General features: G+C 45.8%; 1 protein-coding gene across 10 annotated transcripts in view; it reads right to left on the bottom strand.

Annotated features, from left to right (window-relative positions):
• Window positions 1-2,558: 2,558 nt before the first annotated feature.
• Window positions 2,559-6,000, bottom strand: part of LOC135911706 (uncharacterized) — a 288,230-nt gene continuing 284,788 nt past the window's right edge. For all 10 annotated transcript variants that reach the window (XR_011514481.1, XR_011514482.1, XR_011514483.1 and 7 more), the window contains one exon: window positions 2,559-2,830. The gene's annotated coding sequence lies outside the window, so the exon portion shown is untranslated. The remainder of the gene's footprint in view (window positions 2,831-6,000) is intronic.

The following is a 6,000-nucleotide window of genomic DNA, read 5'->3' as shown; positions in this document are numbered from 1 at the left end:
GCTACTTCCAACTGAATTTATTGTGCAAGAAAGCCTGTATGTAAACATTCACCATTCATAGCCATAACACATGCGTCAGAAAACATTCCATATCTAGATAGCCGAGTAACACCATTTTCCGTCGAGGCGACGCCCAGGACGCACACTGGTATAAAAAACATACCCACATAGTGTCCTGCCAATGCGGCGTCTGTAAAATGCCACTTTCTTGTGAACGTGTTTGCATCGGTTAAACATGCCGATGTATCAATAATCGCCTGCAAAAATACGCTTACAACTTGAAGTTAAAGTTGGGCAGCAATATGCCTTTGCACTGTGTGCCACATGTGAGTTCACCTTGTCTAGACCAAACTGCTAGGATCAGGAGTTCCAGGGATCAGACCGCGCAAGAAATCTTTGAAGCAGCGTGTATTGAGCAGCTTGGCACTAGTTGCATTGACGCAACTAGTGCCAAGCTGGTTGCCAAGTGTGTCACTCTCAAGGAAACAACTCGATTAAGTGATGCAGTGCACCAGCTTTTCTGACTGCTCTCTTCTTGGTCTCCTGTCTGTTTCTTTCCTCTTCCTAGAGTTTTTACACATGCCTTTTTGGTGCCTCGGTGTTTTACACAATTTTTATCACCTGTTTTAACATTTTATTCGCCGGGGAAGCGTTTTGAGTGTTTCATGGTGCTATTTTCCTTTTACGTAATTTTTGCATTGCCATTTTATCCTTACGGTGGTCTTTTTTTTCAGCTACAATGCTTTTTTTGTGTTGTTTTATATCATTGTGACGGCATTGTTTTCTATGAGGGCGTATTGTTAACCGACCAACCGTGGTTGCTTAGTGGCTATGGCGTTGGGCTGCTAAGCACGAGGCCGAGGGATAGAATCCTGGCCACGGCGGCCGTATTTCGATGGGGGCGGAATGAGAAAACACCTGTGTACTTAAACTTAGGCACGTTAAGGAATCCCAGGTGGTCCGAATTTCCCGAGTCCCCCAATACAGCATGCCTCATAATGAGATTGTGGTTTTGGCATGAAAAACCGCATAATTAATTTGTTTATCCGTGTGCGGCTCGGGCGTTGCCTTGATGGGCAATGGTGTTGGCTATCTAGATATGGAATATTTTCTGACACATGCGTTATGGCAGTGAATGGTGAATGCTTATATATACAGGATTCCTTGCACAATAAATTCAGTTGGAAATAGTGCTCTGTATGTTCTCATCCATTCTTTCCACTGTCCGTGTTTGTTGCGCTTTGCCCGCCTTAAAATGTAGCCATACCAGCTAGCTCGAATACTGATCCTAGTTCAAAGCAAAATATGATTGGGTCCATGCAAAATAAGTGTACCTATGATTCCTGCTTCCGGTGGGCAAGCAAAGGGTCCCCTGCCAATTTTGACAGCTCGTAGGTGTAATACCATGCCAACAATTGGTATGTCTACAAGGCTAAGTTGCATACATACACTTCAGACCATTGTTAATATGCAACTGTGCCATCAATGTGGTCACGCAAAATCAGCTCGTTGGCTTAGTGGCTATGGGACATCCAAGCCACTGGCCACAATGTTGCACATGCATCTATGAATAATATATCCTAAGAAGACAACAAACAATGACAACACCAAGGACAGCATTGGGAAAATTATCTGCAGTTCATTATTGAATGAATGATTGAATAACCAAGAAAATCCTTTCTGAAAACCATTTTGAGATACGAGTGAAAGAATTTAGCACGCACTAGAAACTTTATGCAATGGGAAAAATTATATCTTCCATGACCTTTCAACAGACACTCGTAAGCGAGATTGTGCTTTGAATCTTAGAGTGCTGTAACCTGGAGGATGGCATCTAGCGGACTGCCTAAAAGAATGTTGGAGGTTGTATGAGATTCTCTGTGACAGTATTGCTATGCTGCATTTTCTATCATAGCCGGGTTCGCAGTAGGTTGATTGATTATATTAATTTAATGGTTTCTGCCACTACACTGCCTGTCAGGAAGTCCCAGCAGAGTTCCAAACCATGAAGCTTTCTCGTCTATTATACACATTTCTATATTGCACATGAGAGTTAAATACAGCTACAGCAAACCTATATAAGTGTGTTCCGGATACTAGGGACCTGTTTTCTGGCTGTTCTTAGCAGTTCATCACCGATGCCCTGGTTAGACTTGTATTGGGGCTAAAACGTAGGCTGCGTTGCTGAACACGCATCAGTTTTCACCACTGAAGCTGTACAAACTACTAGCTGAACTCCGATGTAGAGCTGGCAAAATGTGATGTGAGGAGCAAAAATTATGGATTACTGGATGAAAAAAACGCTGCACAGGCATTATTGTCGGTAAGGTACACAAAGTATAATAACTGATACTTACAGATGCACCAGCCAGGATACAGGACAATTACATCAGCCCTCTTTCGAAGCAAGAATTCAGGACTCTGATGCAGGTTGCATTGCTGGCTGACAGCATATCGCCGGACGCCAGCCATGACCTCATAAGAATGGCTGTCAAGCTCCACTTAATTAACAGCTGTGTTGTAAGAGACAACAAACTCAAGAAGCGTATCTGCTAGACAGCTTTATGCACAACACTGAACAGGACCAGCGCACAGTTCGCACACATGCACACACACAGAGATGTGTCCATTGGAGAGAGAGAGCAGGCCCTGGACTATGGCGGTGGCGGATGCGTCTAGCGGCCCACTTTTCCCAGCTGGGTGTCGGTCTTTGGGTTTGCCGTAATGGCCTGCACGGCCAGGGTGGATTCGTTTATGCGAGTCTGCAGGTCACACAAGTCCTGGGCATAGAGCAGCCGTAGCACATTGGCCGCTTGGTCCAGCACAGGGTCTGCAGGATAATAAGTCCGGTCAGCCAGAACTTCCCAGGTATCGCAAAAGTTGCCACCGATTAGCTGATACGGTTTAATTTCTCTTCATTTCCATTGCAGCGCACAGGGGCCCTGAACTACCCCTCGAGCTCAGTGAAAAAATAGATTTCGCGGATAGCATACGCTGCTGCGAACATCTCGACCAAAGTTTGCACTTGCGCACGGTGGGTGTGGGGGCTCCCAAAAGCAGTGTGAAGTCATCTTTTCCTCGAGCGCTCTCTTTTATAACAGAAGCCCTCTCCTCACCCATTTCGGGGTTTCCGGTGGCTGCCATATTTTGTACCATAGCAGATTCCCATTCACGGCTGCCATTAGCCAATAGCTGAAATCAGTCTAGAAGCACGAGCAGAGGATGGCCGGCTCACGCTTCTCTGCCCCTGCCTGTTTAGGAATGAAACTTTGGTTATGTTGTAGCTGTCGGGCCTCGCTAATGTCTATCAGTCTGGAACACCCAACTAGCCTCGAACTACACGGAACTTAAGACCAGACAATAAATACGCTACGCCTGTTGTGCAACATATGGCGGTTAGCATCTACAAACGACACATACCGGTGCAATCTTACTCCCGGCTGCTTCTGGCTAGACTTGCTCCGTACTAAGTGCTACACAGTGCATAATCTGGATTTACCTGCTACGTGTTCAGAAGAAAGCCAGTTCGCACCACATGGCACCGTCGGGCTGGATCATGCGCTCCAACCATGGCGTGTGCTTACAGTTGAGCATGGCTGCTGCATAGCGTAAATACTGCGGGCACCTTGACTAGCCTTCTTGTCATAACGGCTTATCGCCACCGGCGCTCCTCCACTCCTTTATGAACATGGGACATTGAGGGCGAATGGTAGAGTTAAATACCGTGCTCGAAGTATCTATGCCTTCTAAGTCTTCTAGAGAAATTATTCCAGTAATGTATTCCTGTAATGGGTACCACACTCCTTTGAACACTTTTTTGAGGCTTCAAAGAATGTTCTTCAGGGCCCCTTCAAGTTCTTTTGCTATTGTACGTATTCTTTTATATATTTATTATGCTAGCGTGGCCTTCAACATGTGTCATATATTTGTGTCTAGTGCAATTTCCCTCATTTACTAACTAGAACTTTGTTCTCAATTGTGAGTTGTGACTTCTTTACAGGGTGCATTAGACATTGCTTGTTTATTCACAGACACATTCGCAGTGCCTACTCCTGCTTCGCCTACGTTTGCTGGTGAGGCACGCTCCTGCCACTTGGACCTTTGAACTTAACTACAACACTGTCCTCTGTGCAGTCTATGCTTAGCTCTTTGATTCTGAAAAGCCAATATTACTTCTTATATGTGGTGCGGATGAAGAATCACCCCTGAGCAATGCCAGCAGTCACAATAAGTTAACACTCGCTTGAAGCACTGAGACAAGAGAACAAACAATCTGGTCTCCCAGAGAACCAGTGAGAACAAAAATGTAGGGGTACGCTAACACTTGAAACTTTCAAGCAATAAATCCTGTTCCATTTTGCTAGATTTGATCTTTGAATTGAATAGTGCTGAATACATTTAAATTTAAAGGTCCTCTCACCAGGCCACAAAGCAAATTTTGGCTATACGCTGAAAGTTGTTACGTGCCCTCTAAGGAGTCTTGTACTGCAAGAATTTTTCAAATTAGTTCATTAAGAGCGAACAGAAATATTTCAAGTGCCGCGAACCCATGATTTCACGAGGCGACCGTCCCCGCCAACACAGACGCTCTCTCCACTTGCCCCATCTAGCCTCCGCAAGTGAAATTCCTTGCCTGAATTCTCACATACCGGAGCCAGAGAATCGTGCAGTGAATACGTAACGAGCCCCGCCTTCTTATTGTTTCTCTCTCTCTCTCTCTCTCATTTCTGCTGAGTGGCGCACTTCCGGTGATGGTCTCACGCGCCAGCTGTTTCGGTTGTCTTGTTTTGCACAGCGGACTATTGTGCACATTTTGCACGAGAACAACTGATTTGCTCTATAAGTCAGTGCCACAATCACGAGCACTCAGACAGACGCGAAGGGATGAAAGAGCATGATCATGGCGCGGTGCCGGAACACGCTAGAAAGCGACATACAGTAATCCCTTGTCATAACGAAATGGCTTTACTTGAAATATTGCTTTGCTCGAAATTTCTTCCGGTCACAACACAAACATATGCATTTTAAGCCGCATTACTCGAAGCGCATAAAGAGCTTGACCCACTTAAAACGAAGTGGTGTGCAGAGGCATTGCCGCCACGGAGTGGCAGCAACCCTTTTGCGCATGCAGTGTTAAATTAATATCGCCGACGAATTATCATCATGCAGGCACAGAACAGGCCACAAAAGCACCAAACTAACGACCAATGACCGCCTAGTAATGGGTACCACGCGAGTGCGGAGTGCTCCCAGCTGTTTACTGCAGGATCGCAATCGCAGTAATCGCAATTGCTTTGCTAGTGTCCCCCCGGGATAGAGTCCACACAAAAATAAAGTTTTTTCTGACGCTTTGTGATGCCGGAAAACCACAATCTCTTGGTTGCCGAAAAGTGGCGAAAAGACTGGGGGCAGATTTGTGCCGTAGCATTCCATGGGGTGCTCCTCATGAGCAATGTTTACTGCTCTAAAGAGCACTTCTGGCACTGAAATGTGCTGAAAAGCACAAAACAAGTGCACCTCCGATTATAAATGCCATGTTCAATGTGAGGAGCTACGTTCACAAATCGGGAAGACGACTTTGGGGAAGCTGGTCTAGAAATTTGCTTGCCACACGCCATAATCAGCCTGCATTGCAATAAAACACCATCCCTAGCTTCACTGCACTTTCGACAGTGCAAATCGACTGATAACTTGCCGAAAACATGAAACATCCGAGCGTCACCAGTGACGAGTCAGGCTATCAACATGGCGGGTCAATGCAAGCTGGTGTTTCCCCTGCGATTTTCTTGGGCCAATCATGTTCTATTCGAACGATCCGACTTTAGACGAATGGTCTGAATGCGTGGCAGGGTCATTGAATTTTGTTCCTAGACATTTGTCAATTGCACGGACGTCACGGTGTGCGAACACTGAACACTTGCGAACCGTAGAATTAGCGCACTGTCATTGAGAGCGGTGCGCTGAAAAACTCCAATTTTGCAAACTTCATGGCTGCACACC

This window comes from Dermacentor albipictus, chromosome 5, assembly GCF_038994185.2.
Source record: "Dermacentor albipictus isolate Rhodes 1998 colony chromosome 5, USDA_Dalb.pri_finalv2, whole genome shotgun sequence".
Lineage (NCBI taxonomy): Eukaryota > Metazoa > Arthropoda > Arachnida > Ixodida > Ixodidae > Dermacentor > Dermacentor albipictus.
This window is presented reverse-complemented; position numbering and strand designations above follow the sequence as displayed.